Below are 24,107 nucleotides of genomic sequence, written 5' to 3' on the forward strand. Positions count from 1 at the left end.
TTTGTAATAAAAATAATAATATAAAGTGAGCAATGTACACTTTGTATTCTGTTTTGTAATTGAAACCAATATATTTGAAAACAGAGAAAAAATCCAAAAATATTTAATAAATTTCAATTGGTATTCTATTGTTTAACAATGCGATTAAAACTGCGATTAATCACAATTTTTTTATTGCAATTAATTTTTTGAATTAATTGTGTGAGTTAACTGCAATTAATTGACAGCCCTAAAAATGTACAAAATTAAGCATTCATGTGCACCAAGTACTTTACCGTGAGGTATGGTTTCCCCTGAACAGTCTGTCATAACAACCAGTGCACTCGAATTCCTAGTAACTATTCCTCTCTTGGGGGATGTGTAGAGAGAGTGTTGTCTAGTGGTTAAAGCTTTGGGGTTCCTGAGTTCTATACACAGCTGTGCCACTGAATTGCTGTGTGACTTTGGAGAAGCTTCTTCTCTAAATGCGTGCTTCATACAACCTTCATGTCACATTCATTGGATGTGGTTGGCACTGACAATCATGTAGATGTTGGGTTAATGCTACCAGCTCAATACTGTCCACACTAAGGGTCCGACCCAGCTCTTGCATTACCAGCAGGCATTGTGATTTGCTTGGACCTCGTTTAGATGAATAATTAAAGTCTAAAGCTGTTTTAAAAATTGCAGGGAGGGGAATGATTAGCTGAAGTAAGAGTTCCTGGGCCAAATTGTAATTCTTGTCAGTGAATTAAACTTTTAACAGTGCCAGGCAGGCGGGCAGCTGAGCACTCTCATGAATGCGGCAGCTTAGTGAGTGCACATAGCACAGGACTGAATGAATTTTTTATCACTTGATCCTGTTAGCATATTTATTGACTGATTTATTGCTGCCATAAGCCTTCAGATCGGTGCAGAAAACATTCCAGTTCCCTCTCTCTAAGCCTGAGCTTCTGGGAAAAGGGTAGGGCCAGAGGAGGGGCGTGCGGGGGGAGGGAGGGAATAACAAAATAAAGACTTAGGTCCTGTTTACACTCCGGCTGAATTAACTGCATCATGATTTGCAATGACTGTATTTAAACACATACACTGCTAGCAGGGTCCAAGCACAATTTCAGTGCTGCTAGCTCTCAGGATTTTATCCTGAGTCTTGTGAAATTTAGCACGAATTTTTTCTTAAACCCCAAGCTCCTGGAGTCATGTGATCGTGAGAATCTCTGTTTTTATCTTCTTTCTGTTTTCGTAAGGAATTTTCTAGCCCTCATGACTGCAGAGAGAAGTTTGAAAGTGTGGACCCTAAGAGCTCAAAAATCAAAAGGCGTAGTGTAGAAATCTGATGATTTTTAAAATGTCGTGGATTGGCAATAGAACAGGGTGGGCAAGTAACTGATTTTTTGATTTCCTGGCAGTTCTGAAAAATTGAAAAAAGAATTGATTTGACCCGCATTAAATCCAGAAATTGCAAAAAATGTTGATGAATAAAAAAAAATCATTTTCAGATTGAATGACTCAACCTGCAACTGATCTTTTGCAGCCGTGGAGAAGGAGGAGGCTGCCATTCTGGCTTGTAGCTCATTGGTCAGAACACTCCCCAGGGATATGGGAGACTCAGGTTTGATTCCCTGCTCTGCCTGATGCGAAGAAGGAATTTAAACTTGGATCTCCCACCGTGCAGGACTGTGTCATAACCAGTGTGTGTTAGAGAGAGACTGGTGGTCAGGAGAACTATGCTAGCAGCAACTGTGTTTAAACACCAATACAACAGAACCAGCAAAGCTATCCATCTGAGTGGGCAGCTTCTAATAAAAATAAGATCATCCCAAGGTTCCATTTATAAACAGTTAATAAAGGGCTAATAAAAGAGAAATTGGTGTTTTTCAATAAATGGTCAGTCAGTTGTTATAGATCGTGAGAGACCAACAGGGCAATGAGTTTCTTATTACCATGAGTTACAGCCATCCATGACACCTGCAGCTGCTGTGCTTAGAAACATCCATACCATCTCCTATTCAAGTCTGCAACGTGCTTATAACCTCTATGGAACATTTATAAATGGAACTTTGCTATAAAGTATCTCAATCATGATTATAAGGAGACTTGGACTAGGTACCACTCTTACAGTTAATAAGAATGCTGTCCAGTATGTTTTTCCCATATTTTATTTTGTTTGGTTCTCCGTTGTTTGGAAAACTCTACTGGAAGTGTGAAAATCAAGGGTGAAATCCTAGCCCCTTTGAAGGCAATGGTAGTTTTACCATTGACTTCAGTGGGGGCCAAAATATCATCCAGAATGACTTCCCCACCCAGTTTTGACTGCCCACTGTGCCGAGGTGGATTTCCCCTGGACTGAACTGTAAGTTCCCTTACAATCCTGAGAGATGGGCCAGCTGTGCTCAACCTGTTGTTGAACTTGGGTTAAATTCTAGATGAATCTGGTCCAAGTTTGGGGAGAGCGTGGGCCAGTTTATGTTTTGTGGTGCAGATTATTCACACCCCTGAGTGACAGGTTATACCGAAGTAACCTGTAGTGCAGACAAGATCTGAGCTAAATACAAGTTGGGACAGATAGTTAAGCATAAGGAGTAACATGAAGGAGGGCACTTGAGATGGAGCGGACAATAAAGAGTTAGATTGTTATGCAAAAGAGTTTTGAAGTGGGCTAAGGGTTAGCGGTGAGGAGTGTTCCAGGTTGTTGTAGTGAGCCATGAAACCAGTGTTCCTGTTCAGTCCATGGTATTTAGTGTCTAGCGGGATTATGAATTTAAGGTTCCCGGGCTCCCCTCTGGAAGGTGTTGTGCAAGTTTTCTTTGAGGACAAATATTGAAAGGTCAGCTATGGAGTGATCACTTTGTGAAAAGTGTTCACCCACTGATGGCATGGTTTCTTGTCTTTTATCATTTTTCTGTGTGATTTCATTCCAGAGAATGATGATTGTCTGGTTTCATCCACCTGGTTGTTGTTGGGGCATTTGATGCGCTGGATGAGGCATACCACATGCTGTGATAGGCATGTGTAGGATCCATGAATCTTGAAAGGTGTATGGTGGGGGTATTTATCATAGCAACGGGAGGTATGTCTGTAGGTTTTGAGTCTGTTGTTCTGGCAGGGTTTGGTGACACTTTGAGTTAATCTGGTCTGTTGGGAGCTTGCTTCTGATGATGAGTTTGGCAATGTTAGGGGGTTGTTTGGAGGCTAAAAGAGGGGGGAAGATATCTTTCAGGAAGTACTCTCCATCAAATATGGGTTGTAATTGTTCAATCATATCCCATATGGGTTCCATATGTACTGTCGTGTGACAACTAAGGGTGTGCAGTCAGGGTTGTTTGGTTTGTTTTTTTCCTGTACTGAAGCAGGTTTTCCTGGAGTATTTGGGTGGCTCTTTCCATGATGCAATCTACTTCTGTGGTGGAGTGTCCTTGTTTAGTGAAGATGGTGGTAAGTGTGTTTAGGTGTATATCCTGCACTTTCTCCTCATAGCATATTCTGTGCTATGTGAGTGCCTGGCTATAGATAGCCAATTTCTTGGTATGTTTGGGTAGTTACTGAATCTGTGAAGGAAAATGAAGTGATCCATGGCTTTCTTGTATATTTTCATTGGTAGAGTTCCATTGTTGAAGCTAATCATGTTGTCCAGGAAGTTGATTCTGGTGTGTGTGTGTTCTAGAGAGAGTTTGATGGCTGGGTGGTGGTTGTTGAAGTTGTGGTGGAAATCTATACGGGAATTTAGAACGCCTGTTCAGAGGAGGAAAATATCATCAATATATCTCAGGTATATTGTTGGTTTCATGGTGCATTTTTCCAGAAATTCTTCCTCTAGATGGCCAATGAAGAGATTGGTATACTAGGGAGTAATCCTACTACCCCAAGCTGTTCCCATGGTTTGGACAAAGCGTTTGTTGTTAAATGTAAAGTTGTTAAGGGTGAGAATGAAATGGATGAGTTTGGCAATGTGTTTTGAGTGGATTTCTGACTGTTGCAAGTTATTTTGTAGGTATTTGAGACAGGCAGTGATGCTGTCGTAGTGAGGGATGTTGATGTATAGGGATGTGACATCCATGGTGGCAATGACAGTTTTCTGTGTGGTGAGTGGTTTGAAGATGGTGTATATTATGAGTCCTGGTATTCCTTTAGTAAGAGTGCGCTGGCAAGATACGATGGGTCTGCCTGAGTCCCTTATTTGTGTATCTTGAGAAACAGGGGAAAGGTCTCTGGGGAGTGTTCATGGGGGATGAGGTTGTAGAGTTTTTCTTGGAGTGGTGTGGAGCAGAATTTGATAATATCTTTAAATTCCTGTGTAATTGTGGTGTGGGCTTGTCTTTTAGTTCTTTATAGTAGGTGGTGTCAAAGAATATTCTGTTGGCCTCATTGAAGTAGTCATTGCAATTAAGGACTATAATAGTGCCCTTTGTTGGCTGTTTTGGTCACTATCCAGTGGTTGGATTTCAGGGACTGTATGGCTGTCCTGTTGGTGGGAGAGAGACTGTGGTGGATCTAATGTTTGTTGAGGATTTCATAGTCAATTTTTTTCCTGGAGCAGTTGACATAATGATCAAGTGTGTGGTTTCATCCATTGTGGGGGTGTCCAGTCAGATTATTATTTTTTCTTGTGACTGTTGGTGGGGATGTGGTAATTGTGGATGGTGTCATCTTTGCTGTAAAAGAATTCCTTGAGGCAGAACCAACGGAAGAAGTCTTCTAGCTCTCCACATACTAACATGGTATCAGGTTCTGTGTGGGTCAGAAGTTCAATCTTTTGGAGACTACAAATACTTCCCTTCTGGTTAGGGGTAGTCTTGATAGGTTCATGATGTTGGAGTGTTGTGTAGTGCCCAGGTGGTGGGTCCTAGTGGCTTGGGTTATCCCAGAAGTGGTGTTCTGTTGGTTGTGGAATTACTGTAGTTGGTTCAACTTTTTAGTTTTTGTGTTGGGTGGCTGTCATCAGGGTGTTTTTTAGATAGTTGTTTTGGGTGTCCTGCATGATCTTCAGGTAGGTTTCCTGATTTTTCTAAATTCCAGCGTGTGGGAGCATGTGATGATTTCTTTATTGAGATGGTCCCTTCTGGAGTATCTAAGGTGCAGGAGATGGTTCCTCGGTTTTCCTGTAGTTCTCCTGCACAGCCATTCAGCATATTTGGAGTTGTATGTAGTGGTCAGAGGGTTATAAGTTGTAAGTCCTCTGGGGATGACTTTTTTTTTTATTGCATTTGCTCAGGAAGTGGATGTCACTGATTAGTCTGGCTTCCTTCTTCTCCATGTTGTGAGGTTTCCATTTTAAGCACCAAAACTATATTTAGTCTCTTAGAAGCATATTATACTTCTATTTTATTTGTAATGATATCTGTTTCCACTGTCTTTGCATGGTATCACTTAAAGATCTATCTTTATTAATGAACTTCTCTTTGTTTTATCCTAAATTCATGTCAGGGCTGTAATATTAAAGTAAAGCGTGCATCCTCCGCTGTGCTAGCAGGCTGTTGTGGTCACTGTCTCTTTGGAGACAGTGGAGCTGGTAATTTCTGCGAGTGTCCAGTAACAGGGGCTGGGGATTGCAGGGGAAAGCTCTTCAAAGAGGTTCAGGCACTGGGGTGCACCAAGCTTTACCTGCAAGGCCAAGTAAGGGCTGGCAGAGTCCTGAGAAATTTGCTTGGGGTGGCTAACGGACGGGGGTGACAAGGAGCCGCCACTCAGCTTAGCACCAACAAATCTCTCTTTTGCTAAGGCAGAGGTGTAGCAAGGTCACCCATAGTTCTCGTGCCCCGAGAAAGTGTCACACCTCTCTGCAGATCTCTAACTCCCCGGCTTGGAGGGGCACATGGAGGGTGCAGCATGGGTAACTCCACAAAGCTACTATGGACTCAGCTGAGAAAAAGAGAACTCAGGGCACCTCAGCTCACCCCTGCCGAGAGCCTCCCTTAGCCCAGCCACCTCAAGGCTGCCAGACCATGTTTCCCCTGCATTGGAGCCTGGTTCCATTTCAGTTTCTGTCCAGATGGAGCAAATAGCCCCTTTGCATCCGTGTGCTCATGTCTCATACTGCCTGCTTGGCCATCTGAGACTTAGCTCTTCTCAGCAGGGCCTTTGGGGACAGAACACCTGCTCTCCCTCTGCCCGGCATTCAAATGCCCTGGTGCCATTGCAGTAGCTTTGTTCTTCTGTGTATCGGAATCTGCACATCCCATGCTGTGCTGCTTTGCTTAGGCCTGGTGAGGGCTCTCCCACCCCTCCCGCCGCTTCTGTTTTTATCTCCCTTCTTTTCAGCCATTCTGAGATTTGTTAAAAATTAGCATCAAGTGCATCACTGCTCACGTTCCTCTGAGACATGGGCATGAGAAGAATAGATCATGATGGAGTGACGTGAAAGATCCTTCACTCACATCCTCATCTTCCCACCTCTCAGCTCAGAGTGAGCGTTGTGGTTCTTTGCATCTCTGTTAGGTGTGAGTGACCAATGCCAAACTAGGGGGAGATGGCTTGGCTTTATTTTCAGCCCCTCACTTTAGGAGGAAAATAGGAATCGCCTGCCTCAGCGTTTCCCAAACATCTGACATTAGAGCCCCGCTTCAGGAAAATGAAACCATTCTCAGTCCTATCACGCCTCAACCCCACGATGTGTTGTCAGAGGCCTACCAATCTTAATGGACACATGCACTGTGCCCCTCTCCTCACAACTGATGTTTCTTGCCACCACACGAGGCTATATTATCAGAGTCCAAATTTCCTTATCAAAAGGATTGGGTTCCATTGATTCCATGATTCCATTGATAAATGTTTGATAGCTGTGATAAGTGTGTTAACACATGCGTAGAAGCTGTTACAGATACCTTCTGCTGATGTGCTTGGAACTATCATGGGTGGTACTAAGCATATTCCACACTTTGGAAAACATTGGCATCAATGGAACAGGCACGTGGTCTATATAAATGTGGAAGCCAGCTTCTGATACTGGCCTATATTGGAAGCTGAAGAGAGAAGCATAAAAATCCCCATCATGCACCTGGCCAGATGTGCCATAACAATGCTCTGAGTCTCTCTCAAAGCAGGTCCTGGTGTTGGCCATGTGAAATGTGAACTGTGACCTATAGTCTTGTAGCTAGCATGGCAGAGTCTAGCAGCATCCTTTTGCCCAGCAATATTTATAAAAATATGCCTAGAAGTAGTGAATTCTCAGGGGACCAGATTGGCTTTTCATTTGAGCCAATAAAAAAATCTATTAAGGGTTTGGGCTTGTTTGTATTTTAATCATTTAATATCAAATGCCATGTTGATTCTATGCTGGATTCATTTTTGATCCAATTAGCAAACAGCTGTGTGCTTTGCTCTCTTAAGCATAAAATGACTGAGAGATTGGAGCTTAATGACTTTTTTTTACTTGTTTTTAAATATTGCTGAATTTGGAGAGTTTGTGAGAATCGAAAGAATTGCAGAGCTGGGCTGATTCTCAATCCGCTGCCCAGTTAGGAAGCAGGAGCTGTGAAAGGATCTGAGGAGGAGGAGGAAGGGAGATTTGAGTTGTCTGGTCCCTTATATCATTAAAGCAATAACTCTAACAACCCAGCAGAGGGTGTAAAAGATGAATCAAAGAGCTGCTCTCTTGGAGAGAGGGCCATCTCACTAGTCCCCTTCTGCTTTCAGCCTGTGAGCAGATGTGGCTCTAGAGGCCTGTAGTCCTTTGAGCTGTAGCAATACTCAAGGTAATCTTGAGATCAGAAGCCGTGTAGATGGGCAGAATTCCTGTTTGCATGATAGGAGATTACAGAGGGACGTAACCCTCTCTTTTTAACCAGTGCTGGCCCAGAGATGATACAAATATCAAAACGGGCATGCATGCTGGGGAGAAAGGACGGTCCGGTTGTTAGGGCACTAGCCTAGGCTTTAGGAAACCTGCGTTCAGTTCCCTGATCTCCCACATACTTTGGGTGTGACCTCATGCAAGTCACTTAGTCTCATTGTGCCTCAGTTTCCCATCTGTAAAATAGGTTTAATAGTACCGACCTACCTCACGGTGTGCTGGGAGAATAAATACATTTAAGACTATGAGGCACTTGGATTCTGTGGTGCCGGGGGTTATCTACGTTCTGAAGATAAATAGATGCAATGTTGTATAAGAAAAGTGATGCAGAAGGATTTGGGGTGAGGAGAGGAAAAGTGGGGAGGGCAATTCTATTGACCCACCAAACCTGCCTGTTTTTGAGCTCACTATCTGGCCTTGCCACTGAGCTGCAGCTCCAAAACATTTGGTTACTTGAGACCTTTTGTCAGGGGTGAAGGTAACTTAAAGGATTTACGGGTACTCCGGAGTCCTGAGCAGGGGGCAGGGCCTCAACCAGAAGGGGCGTGGCCTCAACTGGAAGAGGCGGGGCCTTTAGAGCCCCAGCCCTTTACATCACTGCCAGAGCTACCAGCTGGAGAAGCAGCTGGGAGCCCCGGGACTTGAGGGCCATTTAAGGGGCCCAGGGCTCTGGCCGCCAATACTGCAGTGGAGCCCTGGGCCCTTTAAATCACCGCCTGAGCCCTGCTGCCGGAGCCCCGGGGTAGCAACAGCGACGGGGGCTCCAGGGTGATTTAAAGGGCCAGGGGCAGTAGTGGCAGCTGGAGCCACGGGCTCTTTAAATCGCCACCGGAGCCCCGCTGCTGCTACCCCAGGGCTCCGGCAGTGGGGCTCGGGCGGCGATTTAAAGGGCCCGATGCTCCGGCTACAGCCCCGGGCCCTTTAAATTCCTGCCAGAGCCCTGGGGGTCCTAGCCACCTCCACTACCCGGAGGCTCTGGCAACAGGGCTCTGGTGGCAATTTAAAGGGCCTGGGGCTCCAGCTGCTGCTGGGAGCCCCAGGCCCTTTAAATTTCCGCCTGGGAAAGCTGGTCCGGTACAGTGTACCAGCTTACTTTCACTTCTGCCTTTTGTCAATAAAATTCTGCAAAATATTTGTAAGGAAACCCAAAAGCAGGCTCTTGCGGGGTCCCAGAGGCCGGACTCCAGCCCAAGCCTGAATGTCTACACCACAATTTACCCTCACGAGCCCAAGTCACAAACCAGCCATGGGTGTTTAATTGCAATGTAGACATACCCTGTGATTCCAGATGAGTTTGGTTCCAAGACTTGGTTTTAAATGTAAATGCAAAGTTCCAAGTGCAATTTAGGATTCGTCTATGCGGGGAAATTGACTGGAAAAGCTATTCTGGAACAACGATTCCACTATAGCAGTTATGGAATAAGAGTGTCCACATGGCAATTCCAGAATCGCAATATAGCTTCAAATTCACATCCTACCTCTTCCTGGAATAATCTCCCATGCAGCCAAGCCCTTAGGTGTCAGCAAATCCCACACAAACCAAAAAGAAGAGAAAGGTCTTGCAACAACTCTTCCAGCCTGAAACACTCCGTTTGGTACGGCTCTAATTGTGAGTTACAGTCACAACCCACCAGCCCAGGTCCTTACAACAGAAAGGGATGAATGAGCCTATTCCGGTGGGGCTGCTAGCAACACTGTGTGATTCAGATGTGTGTCCAGTGCTTCCCATTCAGATGTCTTGTTCCTGGGATTTAGACTTGACTGGGGGAGTGGCGGGGGGCGGAGGGAGGGAGAGAGTTTGTCTCAGACTCAAGTGTAGCTTGCAAAGCCTCAGTTTCATTTCAAAATATACATCTAGCTATGAGCCCAAGCCACAGCCTTCAGGCCAGGATGCAAATTTCCTTAAAGTTCAGAGCTGTTTGCATCTGCCATTTTCACTCAGCCCCTTTTGAAGATAAAGGGGCCTGCTCTGAATTGGATCTGAATCGGGATCCGAGTTGAGAGTGGTTTAGATGTGAAGTTTTGGGTCAGGGCTAGGTTTCCTGGCATTTTTTCACTCCATAATTTCCTGTCGTAGCAAAGGACATGGGCTGGGGAATACAGAGTATGGTTTTGACTTGTGTTTATTGCCCATTAATTTCAAAGACTGATCAGTTTTCATTGTATCCTTCACAGTGTTGAATACCTCTGTCAAACCCCTCTACCGCTTCTCCTTTCCAGGCTACAGAATCCTCACTATTGGGGTGTGTCTTCTAATATTTAGGCTATCCCCCTGCCAGGTTTATTTTGCTGGGAAAGGTCTGCTGGTATTGCTTCTACCCAAAGTGTCATGCCAGTGTAGAGCTAAGCACCAGATCCACTCAATCAATGGAACTGAGCATCTGAAAAACAATAACCAGAGTTATTTGACGCATGCTGTGTCTACACTACAAGCACTATGGTGGCGTGGCTGCAGCACTGCTGCTATGCTGCTGTAGTGTAGACACTTCCTACACTGATGGAAGGGGTTTTCCATCGACGTAGGCAGTCTACTTCTCCAAGCAATAGTAGCTAGGTCAATGGAAGATTTTCTTCATCAACCTAGCCGTGTCTGCACCAGAGAGGGTTAGATCGGCTTAACTGTGGTGCTCAGGGATGTGATTTTTATAAGGCTGATGTAAGTGTTAAGTGTGGACTGGGTCTATGTTTATGCCAAAGTTAAAATGGACTGAAAAAGAAAGTTTGCAAGTAGCTACTATGTGATTTTATACTACTGGTGTAGTAGCTAGGCCTCTGCGCCTCAGTTTCCACATCTGTAAAATGCGGGTAATGATACTGACCTCCTTTGTAGAGTGCTGCTAAACCGACTGCTGAAAAGTGCTGTAGAAGAGCTGGATGCTATTGTCATTACTATGCCATTGAAAGTCAAAGTCACATCCGTTTGCTAACACCGGCTAATTCACGTGTCTGTGGAAACAGGAGATGGTGAGATTAAATCTCTTTGACTGTGACTCATCTGACGGGGCAGAATTCCACTAGGCAGCGCCCAGTGGCTTTTCAGAGCCTTTTGTAGACCAATGGTTGTTCAATGGAGTTCTCTGCCTCGTGACCCATGACAGCATCTTACATCCACAGACACGAGCACTTCCTATTGTTAAACGAGTCATTATGGTGTATTGTCCATTGTTTAGTTGAAAGAAAGCACTGACCGTACAGTTCACACAGGAATGCAATTAAAGTGTGTTTCTATAAAGCACAGAGCAGGAGGAAAATCTCAAATAGAAATCGTAACAGCATAGCCTACCTGTGCATATTGCTAATATGCCCATCACTGACGCAGACTGTAGTTGTTCCCTTTACTACTTAAAAGGTATATTCCAAGGTTCAGTTTTTTCCCAAAAAAAATTTTAGTTGAAAAATGGCCCTTTTTTCCAAAATTGGAAATTCTCACCCAATTATTATTGTTGTTTACATTTTCTGTTCCGATGAAATTGAAAAACAAAAAAGGAGCATTTTTGTTTGATTGCTTTACCTCCTCCGCATATCCTTTTTCCCGTGCACGCGCAAAAAAAAAAAAAAAAAAGTGTGCGGGGAAGGGGGAAAGAATAAAGGGGGGAAATGGTAACAGGAAAAAAAAAAGGAAAAACTTTAAAAATTTCAAAACCAAATATTTGTAATCGAGGAAAAAACTAGAATAAGCAAAAACCTGTTTCCTGTCGAAACCTGCCGAATGAAAGGACTGCAACTTTTTTGAATCTTTTCACAATTTCCCCCCTCAGTTTGTGACCAGCTCTGCTTTGAACCTTTGAAAAATAAAGCACGTGACATGTAATGCCTAATTAATATTCTACTAGCTGTGCCTAATTTAGGCATCTGAGTTCTTTGGCATAGATGAGACAAAGTGAATCAAAAAGCAGTGGGTATTCACCCACGAAAGCTCATGCTCCAAAACGTCTGTTAGTCTATAAGGTGCCACAGGATTCTTTGCTGCTTTTACAGATCCAGACTAACACGGCTACCCCTGTGATACTTAAAGTGAATCAAGTGCTAATCAGAGCTCTATTCACATAGAAACGCCATTGTCAGCTGAAACCATGCTAGGGAGGCATGGGCCATCTAACCCTAAATGATGCAAAGGGATCAAGGGGTTAAGGGGTGACTTGATTACAGTCTATAGGTATCTGCTTGGGAACAAGTATTTAATAATGAGCTCTTCAATCTAGAGAAAGATGTAGTATGCTCCAAGTCCATGACTGGGGCTCTGAGGTACTACCATATTACAAATAATAATTTCTGCATTGTATAGGACTTGTTTCTGGAGGGGAGGGATAGCTCAGTAGTTTGAGCATTGGCCTGCTAAACCCAGCATTGTGAGTTCAATCCTTGAGGGGGCCACTTAGGGATCTGGGGCAAAATCCATACTTGGTCCTGTTAGTGAAGGCAGGGGGCTGGACTCAATGACCCTTCAGGGTCCCTTCCAGTTCTATGAGATGGGCATATCTCCATATATATATATATTTTAGTCAGAGGGATTTGGCACTCTCAGGCATCTCAGACTGTGGAAGAGGATGGGGAGAAGGGGGATGCTGGTTATTTTCATTAGTGTTACAGTTGATGAAGAGTTAACAGGATGCCAGAAATTTGCATCTAATCAAAATTTTGCTGCAAACCCAGTGAACTATCTAGAGGGCCTATTAAAAGGAAGAACAGATTATTGTGCAGGCCAGTTTCAGGAACAAAGATAATAGAGGGAACAAAAGCTCTAATGAAAGGCTTTGTACACATGCTTCTTGCCTAGCCAAGGGGGACAAAATGCTCAAAAAAGAACATTTGCAAAAAAAATAAAAATAAAATAAAGTCCCCCTTAATAACCACTTTGCAAGCAACACACTTGCCCATGGCCGGCTGCCTGGTCGTGCCTCAGCTGAAGACCATTCAAAACCTTTAGCTAGTGCAGAGTGCGCCCCCATCTGCTGAATTCACAGGGTGTGTGTGACACCTGTGGGGCGGGGCTGGCTTCTAAGTTATTTCTGGGTGCAGCTCAGGGTGTTAGTGTTCGCGTATAGAACTCTAGTGTGTAGGAGGATGAATGGTCCAGGATAGAGCCCTGCACGGGACTAGTGTAGAGCCATGCAGCGGGACTGGGATCCCACGGCTCCCACAGGACCGGCTGCTATAATAGCGGGAGCAGGTGGGAATGGGTATTGCGGGGCAGGATGGGAGCAGTCTTAAAAATGGTCCTGTGCAGGGCTCTAGTCCAGGGATTAGGGGGCTAGCTTGGGATGTGGTAGACGTGGCTTCAGTTCCTTCCTGTGTCACAGACTGTGACCTTGGGCAAATCATGTCATCTCTCAGCACTGAAATGATAGTACAGTACGGGGGGTGGGGGCACATTTAAATACCGTAGAGAGATAAATAACTTGTTCTGGTTGGTTCAGCAGTTGCCTCTCTGTGTGAAATTGCTAAAGGCCCCTCAAACTGAAACTGGCCATTCTCAGTGTAGGGTCCGGAATTCGCTTCTTCCCATTGGTCCCCTGGAGCCCATAGGTGTCCTGTTACAAAGTCTATCACTTTTTCTAGGGTGGAGGGCTAAGCGGATGGGAGCAGGTGCTGGGAGACATTTGTTTGGGTGGGTAGAGGAGGGCTCCAGGTGGAAATTGATCCAAATTCTACTCTGTTGCTTGTGTTGATTATGGCAGTGTATATGTGCACCCAGAGCTATGAGTAGGAAGAAATGGAAATAAATAAAGCACAAATGGCTTGGCTAATTAGCAGAAGTGGCATGGAGAATTGTGAAAATCAGATGAAAGGTAAATGAAATTCAGCTCAGTGATCTAGCTGAGAGTGAAAGTGCTTCTTTAAGGGAAGATTATAATTTAATTGCCCCAAATAAGTCAGATTCTGCCAGTAGCTAAATTAACTAAGATAGAGTGAACTGTGGGTACGCCATGCATTTTTGTAAAAGACATACTAAAGGACTAATGGTCTGTTTATTTCCACCTCGGATACCTCTGTCAAATTAAATCTCTTCTCTAGTGAACGCCAGAACTCCAAAACACATATAAACATTTCTTTGTTAACTTCTGCATGGGCTGCATTTCATACGGACAGAACGTGCTGTCACCATAATGGCTGTACTTCTTCCCTAAAAGAGGCAGGGGCATTCAAGTCACGTCTCCCACCCCAGTCAAGAGGGGAAACTTATTTAGACAGCTCTGTGGTTTCCTGTGCAGAGACAAATGAATTGATTCTTCTCTGTCGTTGGTGTAAACCAAGAGTAATCCTGCTAAAATAAATGGATTGTGCTACTGAGAGAAGACAACCAAGGCCACTATTCACAGAGACCTTCAGTTCTGGACCTATGGACAGAACCAACCCTGATGGACTTTAACCATGGTGGTACGTACTCCAGCAGCTAGCCTGTGCTGCCACGGATTCACTGCTATTGGTACCTGAGCTAGGGTATGGCCACACGGGCTGGAGTCACACCTCCGAATGCACTGTAGACACACCCATAAAGAGACTCTGGGTGCTGATCCTAGACAGCAACACAGACAGCATTTGTTAGGCCACAAGATCTGTGTGTCTCCAACAGCCCCCATAAAGAATCAACACTTGGGCATTACAGTCCGGTCCTGTCTGATCACCTTACCATAAAAGATGCTTCAGGTCCTTATCACCTCTCCACTGCTACGCCATTCTTTAGTTCCTGGTTTTGACTGGGACCAGAAATAGACACAACCAGAAATGACTCTTGTGGCATTGCTGGCTCAACCAGAAACACCTGGTTGGATTTCCAAATTTTGCAAATTCTAGCTGTTCAAATAAGCACCTCAGCAGTTTGGATGCTTATCACAGCCTGAACTTCCAAGTCCCCAATGACAATATTTTACATTCATCCCAAAGATTCCCAACCTATGTGCATACAGCACCCACTTTGGGTGGCATGAGGCAACCAAACGACATGCATTATTCTACTCAAGAACAAAGGTGATGGAAATTTTGATTGAGAATAAGCCCCTGCTCTGTGAAAAGTGCCATGAAAGCTTTAATGTCCAGTCCAAGCTGACAGGACCTTTAAAAACAAAGTCTCATCCCTCTGTGATAGTAGAAGAGCCATTGTGGCCAATGGGATAAAGCGCTGGGACTTCAGTGAGCTGGGTTGCAAAGGCCAGTGAGTTGAGAGAGGATGGGGACAGGTACTTGTATCTGGTGGTATGGGCCTTGCCTACGGGCCCCAGACACCATTTGATCCTTACTCTCTCCACTGCGTAATAATTAGCTAATTTAGACTCAGTTGAGAGCCTTGTTACACACCGCAGAGCTGAAATCATTGATATCTAGGTCTAAGCATTAGACCTGCTTTGGGACAGGGTCTCTGAGGCAAGAGCCTGCGCAGTGTGCACCAGCAATAAGGCTCCCCCACTAACAGCTGAAATCACTGAGCACTGTGTTAAGTGGTGGGACAGGAAGACATCTCAGTGGATGGGTGAGCGGCTGACACGGTGGCCAGCAGAGAGGTGTGGAGATCGGTCCGCAAGATGACGGGCGGAGAGGCTCAGTGATTGGCCAGCATGTTGGCTGGCGGAGAGGTGCGGTGATCGGCCAGGCAGCTGGCAAGGAGGAACGGTCAGCAAATGCTCAAGCAGTGGAGTGAATAAAGTGCCTTCTTTACCCCCCTCCACCCAGGGTGGGAGGTGAACTCTGCAGATGCACCTCTGGGTCTGCACTGACCAAGGACAACAACTGAGAGTGGGGTGCAGAGAAGGGATGGGCACATTAAAGGGGCTTTTGGTTGCTGGACTTAAGAACCTGATGGAAAAGGACACTGCCCAACTTACTTGGGGGTTGGTCTTTTGCTCATGGTTTAGTTTTATGAACCCTGTTTCCAGTGTTTTCCCAAATTAATGCCAGGTTATTTCCCTCCTTTTATTAAAAGTTCCTTTTCTACACTCAGACTCTGTGTTTGCGAGAGGGGAAGTATTGTCTCTTAGAGGTGCCCAGGGAGCGATGTGGAATTGTCCCAGGATACTGGATGGGGGCTTGAGCTGGTTTTGTGTTGTATTGTTGAAGAGAAACCACTAGATATTGAACCCGGCCCTGGTTGCTGCCAATTCCAATGGGCAGAAGGGTTGCATACAGCACCTAGCACCCTGGTGCATCTAGGTTCTACCAAAATAGCCATATGTGAAATTAAACATGTCTGTCTCAGAGTTATGAAGGGCTTTTTTGAGCTGGTTATTCTAGAGGGCCATCAAATGTAATGTCTTGACTGGTAAGCTACCCCATCACTGAACAGGCAGTGCGGGGAAACATTATCAATCGCACAGTGTTGTAGCCTGAACTTAATATCTGAGTGAGAAAAGGCCAGTGAAACTCCACCAAGGACTTGTCTTCATGCAAACTTGTACTGGTCGAGCTTAGTGTGATTTGAAACCTAGTTAAAACATTGCAAAAGGCCGTGTGGGCGCTCTTACTTTGGTTTACTTTCTGTTTAATTTAAATGGATTAGGAGCAGGTTAAAACTAAAATGGAATTACCTACTTACACCGAAATCAGAGCATCCACACAGTGGTTTGCACTTGTTCAACTAAACTGGTGCGAATTTGCAAATAGGCAACTCGTATTGTTTTTTGTGTACCCCAGAGGCAGGAGTTGAGGGACTGCTGAAGGTGATAGCGAGGTTTTGAGGGAGGGCCTGGAGAACGTTCAGTTTTCAGCTAAAAACCTGGAAGGCAGGAGGCGAAATGGAAGATAAATAGTGTTTTGTTCAATGATTCTGTTTATTGTTTAAAGTCCACCGCAGCATGACGGTCCCAGGAAGGGGAATTCAAAGGATCTGCCATGTGCCACCCAGCATCTTCCTGCGGGGAGGCCTCTTTTGTTCTACTGCTTTTGTTGTTGTCCCCAAAACGGATTTCATCGCTCTCAGCACGTTTAATGGGTTATTTGAACAGGTCATTTAAACACACGTTGCCATTCTGCTCGCGCCATTCGGTCCTTGACACGTGTGAACCTGAGCTGCGGAGCAGGAGGTGGTGGGCGTATTGTTTGCTCGGGTTGCAAGCAGCTGTAAACTCCAGGCTTTAGACCATGCTTAGTCCCTTAGTGTATGTCTACGCTGCAGTTAGACACCCGGGGCTGGCCCACGTCAGCTGATTCAGGCTTGCAGGGCTCAGGGGCTGTGTAATTGTGGTGCAGATGTTCGGGCTCGGGCTGCGGGTGTCTAATTGCAGTCTAGACATACCTTAGAGCCTAGAGAAGCCCCTGCAGGCATGTGCTAGATTTCAGCTCTCTGGCTTCTGCAGGGTGGAGTGCAGACAATGTGCCTATCAGTCTTCGGGAGTTCTTTCGCTCATTAGAAAAAGTACATCATTAGAAACCCAAAGGGGTGGAGGATGGAGTGATTGTAAGATTCCAGGAGCCATTTTCTCCTGTGGAATTTTTCTCCCTTGGAACATTAGCACTGGCCATTCCCAGCGAGGGAGCGTGCCCTTGAGGACAATGCCTCATCTCAGGGCTAGTCTACACTTACGAGCCGGGTCGACGCGGTGAGTTCGACTTCTCGGAGTTCGACCTATCGCGTCTAATCTGGACGCGATAGTTCGAACTCCGGAAGCGATAGTTCGAACTCCGGTACTCCACCACTGCAAAAGGCGGTGGCGGAGTCGACCTTGGAGCCGCGGACTTCGATTCCACGGCGTCTGGACGGGTGAGTAGTTCGAACTAGGGTACTTCGAATTCAGCTACGCTATTCACGTAGCTGAATTTGCGTACCCTAGTTCGACCCCGCTTCTTAGTGTGAACCAGCCCTCAGTGTTATCAGATGATTCCTTTGGACTAACCAGATGACTGGACACATTTCCATGGTCCTTTTCTTGTCCAGAATGTTGGCTTAACGTCATTATATGAAAGTGCACAGAGACACTTCTGAAAAAAGGAGAGATGCAACAACAGGTGGGAGGGTTGTAGTCTGGTTAAAGTAAGGGAAGTGTGGAGTCAGGGCAGGGCCGCCCAGAGGATTCAGGGGGCCTGGGGCAAAGCAATTTCAGGGGCCCCTTTATAAAAAAAAAGTTGCAATACTATAGAATACGATATTCTTGTGGGGGCCCCTGCGGGGCCTGGGGCAAATTGCCCCACTTGCCCCCCGTCCCCCCTGGGCATCCCTGAGTCAGGGCTCCTGGTTTCTGCTCCCTCCTCTGGCGCCAACTCATTTTATGACCTGATGCAAGCCTCTTAATCTCTCTGTGCCTCCGACTGCTCTGTCTGTTCAATAGGTCAATTTAATCATCTGTTAATACTTGTCTACCTAAAAGGGTACGTGTGATGCTAAACTAGCTATTGTGTGTCAGGCACCTGGGAATGACTAGAACAGAGGCTCTCTGTTAATGCAAATTGTTTTACACTAGTCTATACAGAAACCGCTGCAACCTCCCCTTGCTGTTTGCTGCTTGGTCTGGTTCTGCAGGGAACATCACGGGTTTCCTCCCAGCCCCCTCTCATCATTAGTGGAGAAGTAGCTGACAATGGAGGCAAAGTCTTCAGGAGTATTTACATGCTTCCTTTTTCATACCGAATGCTGGGAGGTGGCCCCTTTGATCAGCGCCCTTTGAAGTCGGTGGAATGTGGAATTCAGCAGCTATGCCCATGATTCATGAAGCTCCCCTGGTGATTCCCCCAGCCGGAGGGAGTGTGGAACTGAAAGTAGGTAGGGTCCCTGGAGGTAGAACTTTCCACTGCCGTGAGGTACACGGGGTTGGGGAGATTTGACTGAGCTGGCAGGTCTCCATTGATCTGTGCTGGCTGGAGCAGAAATCCCATCTCGTGTTTGATGGAATTGGGTCGAGCTGAGTGCGGCGGTCGCTCCTTCTCTTCCAGTGGCGAGACGCTCTGAAAACAAAGACAGCCGCCTCCTCCCGGTTTAACAGGGCAAAAGGGCTCTGTCCCCTGGCATTTTCGGGGCCAAAGAACCACCAATGAAGCTGCATCCAAGAATAGGGCGAGAGAAGGGAAAGCGGCAGGGTGGCACAAAAGGGTTTCTAGTCAGTGCAGCCGATTGCAGGCAGGAGTGAATTGCTGTCAAGCAGATTGTCTGAAAGCATCATTTTAAAAGAATTCACAATGAGCCAGAGGCTGCTATTTTGCTAGTGCAACGAGGCAAGGTAGCCTAAGGCTTTAGCATGGTTTAGGGCAACGAGAATGCCTGAGGGTTTGGCTGTACAGCATCTGGGACAGGGGTGGGCAAACTTTTTGGCCGGAAGGCCACATCTGGGTGTGGAAATTGTATGGCAGGCCATGAATGCTCACATAACTGGGGGTTGGGGTGCAGGAAGGGGTGAGGGCTCCAGCTGGGGGTGTGGGCTCTGGGGTGGGGCTGGGGATGAGGGGTTGGGGTGCAGGAAGGTGCCCTGGGCTGGCACCAAGGGGTTCGAAGGCAGGAAAGGTATCAGGGCTGGGGCAGGGGGTTGGGGCGCAGCAGGGGATCAGGGGTGCAGGTTCCGGGCGTTGCTTACTTCAAGCAGCTCTCAGAAGCAGCGGCATGTCTCCAATACGGCTCCGCATGCTGCCCTGTCTGCAGGTGCTGCCCCTACAGCTCCCATTGGCCACGGTTCCCAGCCAATGGGAGCTGTGGGGGCAGCGTTTGGGGCAGAGGCAGCATACGGAGCCCCCTGACTGTCCCTACAGGTAGAAGCTGGAGGAGGGACATGCCGCTGCTTCCAGGAGCTGTGCAGAGCGGGGCAAGCCCCTGACCCCGCTCCCTGGAGCGAGCTCGAGGGCCGGATTAAAATGTCTGGAGGGCCAGATGCGGTCCCGGGCCATAGTTTGTCCATCCCTGATTCCCAGCTCAGGTAGATGTACACATGCTGGTTCCGCTCGAGCTAGTGCTTACGAGCAACGTGGCTGTAGCGCAGAGGTGGGCAAACTATGGCCTGCGGGCCACATACGGCCCGCGGGACCCTCCTGCCCGGCCCCTGAGCTCCTGGCCCGGGAGGCTAGTCCCTGGCCCCTCCCCTGTGGTTCCTCCTCCCCCGCAGCCTCAGCTTGCTCTGCGGCCGGCGCAGTGCTCTGGGCTGCGGGGCTGCGAGCTCTTGGGGCAGCACAGCTGCAGAGCCCGGCCTGATCCGGTCTCTGTGCTGCGCGGCGACGGCGGCGATGGCGTGGCTGGCTCCAGCCAGGCGGCGCGGCTGTAGCGCCGCCAGCCACCGGTGCTCCAGGCAGCACGGTCAGGGGGCAGGGAGTGGTGGGGTTGGATAGAGGGCAGGGGAGTTCAGGGGGGTGGTCAGGGGGCGGGGGTGGGGCAGTCAGAGGGGGAGAACAGGGTGGTTGGATGGGGCAGGGGTCCTGGGGGGCTGTCAGGAAGGAGAGGAGGGGTTGCATGAGGTGGGGGGCACTCAGGGGCAGAGGTTCCAGGGGCTGTCAGGGGACTGGGAGAAGGGGTGGTTGGATGGGGTGGGGGTCTTGGGGGGCCATCGGGGGGGAGAAGCAGGAGGGGTCAGATGGGGGCGGGGCCGGGCCATGCCTGGCTCTTTGGGGAGGAACAGCCTCCACTAACCGGCCCTCCATACAATTTTGGAAACCCGATGCAGCCCTCAGGCCAAAAAGTTTGCCCACCCCTGCTGTAGTGGCGTGGGTGGCGGGTTGGGCTAGCCACCCAAGTACAATCCTGTCCTAACTCCTCATTGTTTATTCAGCCGAAAGTATTCGCCAGATTTGACCTGAATTCGCAAAGCGTTTTGATTTCAGCAAAGTCAAATGAAAAGTTGCACCTGGCTCTGTTTGTAGGGAAAAACGCCTGAAAGATTGTGAGGTGCGCAGATACGGTGGTGACGGGGGGTCATGTATAAACCCGTAGCTGGATATACCTGTGGGGCTTGTAAAGTGCCATCTCACTATTGTTACTGATGTGAGTGCAGCAGTTGTGAAGCTGCCCGTAAGCGCCCTCTGCATCTTGATACGATGCTGTCACCTCATTAAGAGTGTTTTATTTCCATCCCTTCCCTATCCGGTTAGTCCTGCGATTGGGAGTGGGCAGCACAGTCAGCCGAGCATTAACTGGAAGCATAAAAATTGATTTGATCTCTTGGCTTCCCCCACTTAATGAGCAGGACTGGAGTCGGGATGTGGGAGTCAAGCCCATGGAGCACTGCCCTCTGTGGCTCAGCATATCATGATACGGCTGCAGGGCTCTGCTGCCGAGGGTTGGGAGTTCCTTTTTCCTGGCAGCTCACAGGTTGATTCACAAAAGCATCTCCCTGGGGCAGGATTGGAGCCATAAACGGTGTCCAGACACAAGTTTTTAGGGCTGTGGAAAAAAGATCCCCCTCTTGTGTGGACACAAGACCCCCCCCCCTGAAGATACCTATGGCCCCTTCTCCCTTCCTGCTGAATGCTGCCTACACCTTGACCCCTTTGTGCATGCAAAGAACAAGCAGAGCAAGGCCCTTGCCTGCCCCAAACACAAGGCGACCCTGCAGACACTCAAAGGAAAGTGTTCAACGAGACACCTTTCTGCCCATTCTGTTCTAAAGGCTTTGATCGTGGAATTGAATCATGGTTCGGTCACCAAGTTTGGGCTTCAGATGAATAAGTAAATGATAAACAAATGATCACTCGGCAACATTTTAACCTCTAAAGCAGGGCATGTTTATATGAATTCTCTTCTCCCATCTATGCCCTTCCCCTGTGCTTCCCCTATGACCTTTTCTAGACCCCTTTGTCCCATCAGCCTGATCAGGGCAGGCCAGACTGCAGTTCCCAGTATTGGTAAATGTGGTCTGCCACTGAGGGAGCACTCCATCCATGTGCCACTGTGCTAGCTGTGCTCTTGGCCAACAGAGTGGGAATTGAATGGGGTTCTCCAGGGCTAAAAGCCTGTGCTGATTGAGCAAACAGACCTTGGTTCGCTTCCTGGTGCTGTAACAGACTCACCTCCTCCGTGGATCAGGCAAGGAGGGGCACCTGTAGCACACATTCACCGTTGGCTTACCGCTGAGCGTCAGCACTATCGGCGGAGCCAGAGCACGTGGGGAAAGAGGCATGAAGGGTGACACCAGTACTCACACTTCATCCTCGTGTGTTCAGCACCATCCCGTGGAGAAGGGGCAGGGCAGGGCAGAAAAGGAGAGGAAGAGTGGAAGGGAGGGAAACTAAGAGCAGGAGGAAAGAAGAGAACAGAAAGACAGAAAAAACTTCAAAAGAAGGAAAAATATGGGATGGGGGAAGGCTGAAATATATTGGTGGTGGTGGGTTTTCTTTTTTTAAGGTATTTTGTGGGAGCGGGGGATGGACTGGGTGTGGGACAACCTATTTTCCCTCCTTTAGTCTCTCTGTGCCTGTTCTTTCTTTCTTTCTTTCCTTCCAGAGGTTTGTAACTAGGACAGCATGAAATGTTGGCAGGCACAATTTGTTAGCCCTTCTTATTGTTGGCGAATCACCAGTGAGCTGCAGTAGATATTTATTGTGGCAGAGCTCTGACCTTGCTCCCGTGGGTCCTGCGCTTCTAGGCGGTTTATGCCATCCTCAGTGACTCACTGGGACCCTCCACGGAGCCCTTCTCTCTCTAGGGCCAGGGTCACAGTCTACTGAGCCCTTTTCATCATAGGCCTGCAAGGAGGTTGGTGGGAGAACTCCCACAGTCTCTGTTCAGCCTCCTGTCCTGACAGGGGCCTGACTTCCCCTTCCAGGAGATGTTCCTGTAGTGGTGGGTTGGGGGGAACCCAGGCCCGCCCTCTACTCCGGGTTCCGGCCCAGGGACCCTAATGGTAGCAGTTGGCAGCCAACCTTTCACTGACAGAGTTGCTACATTTCCCTGGGCCACTTCCCCACAGCTCTCCTGCTTCTCCCTTCTTCACCGTTACTTTAGGGCTCCTTTAACGATGGCTTGAGGGTGTCTTCAGTAACCAGCCTTTCAGCCGCACTTCCTCTCCTCTGGCTCCCTGGTTCTCTCTTGTCTGACTGGAGTGAGCCCTTTTTATAGTATCAGCAGGGCCTTAGTTAGAGTCAGGTGGTCACATTAACTGAATGGCCTCACCTGACTCTTTGCAGGTTAATTAGAGTCAGGTGTTCTCGTTAGCCTGGAGCAGCCCCTGCTCTGGTCAGTCAGGGAACAGAAAACTGTTAATCCAGTGGCCAGTATATCTGCCTTCTGCTATTCTGCTGTACCCAACTGGCCTGGGTCTATCACATTATAAATACATTAATTATTCAGAGAAACGTTCCTCATGAATCTGCTCCTTCGTCTCAGTCATTCGAGGAATGGTTTGTGTCAATGTATACTCCAGCGGTGACTCATGAGCTATTTGCCACAATTAATACTTCAAGTGTTTGTTATCTGTAATTCATACTGCATAACTGGTCATCTAAGTCACATGGTGTGTGTTTTTGCTCCCTGATTGGATGACTCCCAAACAACACGAGGAGCTTTCAAGATGGCTTCAAGAACGCATGTGGTTCAAATACTTGTCAATGCATTTATGACACTTCCTCTTCCTATGTGAATACAGTTGTGAGCAAAATTTCACTTGCACAAATGTTGGGGAATGGTGAATATAAGGCATGACACATTGTGAATAAAAGACTCTGTGTCAAAGTGAGTTAATGGATTTTGTTCAAGCCAATGCTCAAGTATTTTCCTGCAGTATTTGCCAAGTTCTGTTTGCAGTCTGTCAGGCATTTCAGGCCTGTATTAGGTAGGGATGGAGGAACTATGTCATTCTTTCACCATTGCAAAAGGAGAGATGTAAATTTCCCTTGTTTTTTTCCCCAGAGTCTTCAAACCAGCTGGCTCAAAAGTTGATGCATTTTTCTTCCACAAGAGAAGAATCTGAACTCTCCAAGGCACTTGGCTTGGGTAGTGGCCACATGGCATTTTACTTTTCAGCAATTACTTGAAGAGCTCCCTTGTGGTTAAAGAATGCAGAAACTTTGTCAGAAACTAAAACCCAGTCTTCCTCCCCAGTACGCACAGTTGCTTACCCAGAAAGTTTTAGGTACTGGTTTCGATGACAGACTTCCAACGTATGCAATAAGCAGATGTGAAGTTGGCATCAAGCTAAAGGATTTGTTTTGCTGACCGTTTTCCTCTTTTTCTCTTTGGGGGTGTGTGTGTGTGTGTGTGTGTGTGTGTGTGTGAATTCTGGGCATGCCGCCAAGTGCTGCATTAATTGCAACACACACAAAAAGAAGACTGCATCTCCCTTATGTGCTTTGTGTCTTGGTTCAGATATTAACTCAACACAGATATAAGCACATGGTAGCTCAGACCTTAGGTAGGCAGGGATTTTGGAATGGAGGGGCTATATTTGTAACAAGGTGGATGACTGGATCGGATATCTGAAAGTGTGTGTCGGGATGGAATGCC

At 47.3% G+C, this 24,107-nt stretch overlaps 1 protein-coding gene across 1 annotated transcript in view; it reads left to right on the plus strand.

Annotated features, from left to right (window-relative positions):
* The window catches only part of CACNA1B (calcium voltage-gated channel subunit alpha1 B), a 491,615-nt gene that overhangs the window by 228,135 nt on the left and 239,373 nt on the right, over positions 1-24,107 (plus strand). The window lies entirely within an intron of this gene.

Source organism: Mauremys mutica, chromosome 18, assembly GCF_020497125.1.
Source record: "Mauremys mutica isolate MM-2020 ecotype Southern chromosome 18, ASM2049712v1, whole genome shotgun sequence".
In the NCBI taxonomy this organism is placed as follows: Eukaryota; Metazoa; Chordata; order Testudines; family Geoemydidae; genus Mauremys; species Mauremys mutica.